Raw genomic sequence first — 2,437 nt, forward strand, 5'->3', positions numbered from 1 at the left:
GGGAGGAGAAGGGGGGGGGGAAGCACTCGGTATCCATCATGTCTATGGTGGTGCGCGCGGCCAGCGCAGCACAGCAGCCGACCCCGCCGCAAGGCAGAAGTATGACACGCTCGAATTCAATATGCGGGGCGTTTTAGCGGCGGCGGGGCGCGTGGCCGACCCGACCCCGACACAAGCGAATGGGGTGGGACCCTCCCCGGACCCGCCCCGACGCGCTCGCGTCCGCCCACTTTGCCGAAACGTCCCTTCTTGTCGTCACACAACGAGTACTCCGCGCGCGAGTCGAAATTTATGAAGATGGACGGGGCGGCGTAGCAGTCGACGGCGAGCTTTTCGAGGCGGTCCCGAACACGGTTTGGCGTGGCAGGGCGGGGCGGGGCGGGGGCTCCCAGAAGGGCCGCATCCAGTATTGATCTTCATACACGCCGAGCAGCCGCGCACGTCGGACTGCCGTGGCGGCGGCGGCGGTGAGCGGCCCGCGCACCACGACCGGTGCGTGGGTCAACCCGGCGCCCGGCGCTATGTCGACGAGCAGCGCGAGCGACGCGAGGTCACCGGCTCCGGAACGACCTGTCGAGTCGGCGGTCGAGGTCCCCGACCCCGTCGCCGGTGCAGAGCGAGCCGATGGGCGCGCTCTGACCCCTCCATATCGATATGAGGCGGCGGCAGGGGGTGACACGCATGAATGCCGAACTGCTGCGGCGCGCCGCCATCTTTGTGCCCGAACGGCTTTCTCGGGAGTCGTAACCCTGTTTTAAGAGCGCTAGCTGCGGCGTGGCGTGGCCGGGCGTGGCCGGGCCGGGCCGGACCAGCGATTTGATTGAGGGCTGGGGCGGGCAACCCCAGGGCGACGCTTGGCCCCGGGGACCACCAGTCGCCGACCTCCTCCTCACCCCCCCCCCCCCCCCCCCGTCCTATAGCGTGGCTCTTGGCCTAGTCCATGGAACACAATTTTTTTCTTGTATCTACGATAAACGAGGAGTCATGAAACTTTATTTACTTTCCATATCCATAACCCGATCCGCCCCTCGGTACATGGACTATCTTGTGTCTCCCCCTCCGCCCCCTCCGCTCCGTGCGCTCCCTAAGGAACTCCCGGCCGGGCTGCACTGCCCCGCCCACCCCACTCCTCTCGCCACGTCCCGGAAGTGCCCCCTTTCCACCACCCCCCACGTCTTGTTCATCCACCGATTGAAAATATCGAGGGCGGGACCATTTTCTGCTGCGGCCGAACCCAACTGGACCTGGAAAAAAAAGGGATGAAGGAGGGAGCGCACGAAGTGGGGGCGAGGGAGGGAAGGGGGTGGCCCCCTGGAGGACGCGCGCGACGGGCTGCTGGAAATCGGATTAGGACGTGTTACAAGCGTTATTGTCACGCTCGCGAGCGGGCCCCGCCCCGCCCCGAGGCACTGAATCCCAGATCTGTGCGCCAGATAAAAACACAACAGGGGACCGCCCCTACCACCTCCGGTCTCCCTCCGCGCCGCGGCCAGGGCGTCTTGTCCGTACGGAAGGGATGGGCGGGTGGTGGTGCTGGGGTTGCAGAGGGGTGCAGCAGCAGGGGGTCGACCGCGGCTGCTTGTGGGCATTGGCATTAGCACCCGAGGGCTCAACCCACCGTCCCTACCGGCGGACCGACGGACAGACCGACCGACCGACACTGCGGCTGGGTGATTTATGTTCTCATTGACAGGAACTAAAGCACAAGTGCGCGCGCGGCTTCCTCTACCCGCGCTACCTGGCTCTGTGTAACTTGGGGAGAATATGAAGTTGGGTCGGAGTTGGCGCTGCCGGGCCGGGGCGGGGGGCGCCCGCTGGGTAGGCAGCCCGCGGGAGGGCCGCGGCGGCCGCGTGCTGCGGGAGGCCCAGCCGGCGGAGCGCAGGCGCTCGGTCTGCTCGACCCACGTGAGCCCCTGCCAGCCCCTGGGGGTGGCGGGGAAGGGGAGCTTCTCGATTCTCTCCGTCGTCGTCGTACGCCATTTCGAACTCGAGTGACGAATTCCTGGTCGGAAATTTGACCCCTCCCCTCCCCGCCACCTCTCCCCCCTCACCCCTTTTCCGCCCCGGCGCTGCTTTGTCCCGGGCAAGTGAGGGGGAGGTGGGAGGGGGAGGGAGTGGTCTGACTCATATAGCCGGCGTGTTGGGGGGGGGGGAGGGGTGCAAGGCGTCAGGCCGTGATAGGGGAGGCGGTTGAATTCTTGTACCCTCAGCGCGATCCTGGACTGATACCCACCCCCCGGGGGACCTCCGTACGAACCTCATAAAGGGCGCCGTCCCGCCCGGACCGCACTGCCACTGCCCTCGGGGCCCGGGGCCGACGAGCCACAGGACAATAGAAACAAATCCAAGGACGCTATCTAAGGCAGGCAGAATCAGTGCCCTGTGCCCTCGGTCCCATCCTCCTGTACCCTGTACCATACACCCCTCTAGCTCCCTC

General features: G+C 66.3%; 1 protein-coding gene across 1 annotated transcript in view; it reads left to right on the top strand.

Annotated features, from left to right (window-relative positions):
• The window catches only part of LOC113218296 (uncharacterized), a 25,978-nt gene that overhangs the window by 3,950 nt on the left and 19,591 nt on the right, over positions 1-2,437 (top strand). The gene's annotated exons all lie outside the window — the stretch shown is intronic.

The sequence above is a fragment of the Frankliniella occidentalis genome, unplaced genomic scaffold, assembly GCF_000697945.3.
Source record: "Frankliniella occidentalis isolate FOCC.00 unplaced genomic scaffold, Focc_3.1 Scaffold2, whole genome shotgun sequence".
NCBI lineage: Eukaryota > Metazoa > Arthropoda > Insecta > Thysanoptera > Thripidae > Frankliniella > Frankliniella occidentalis.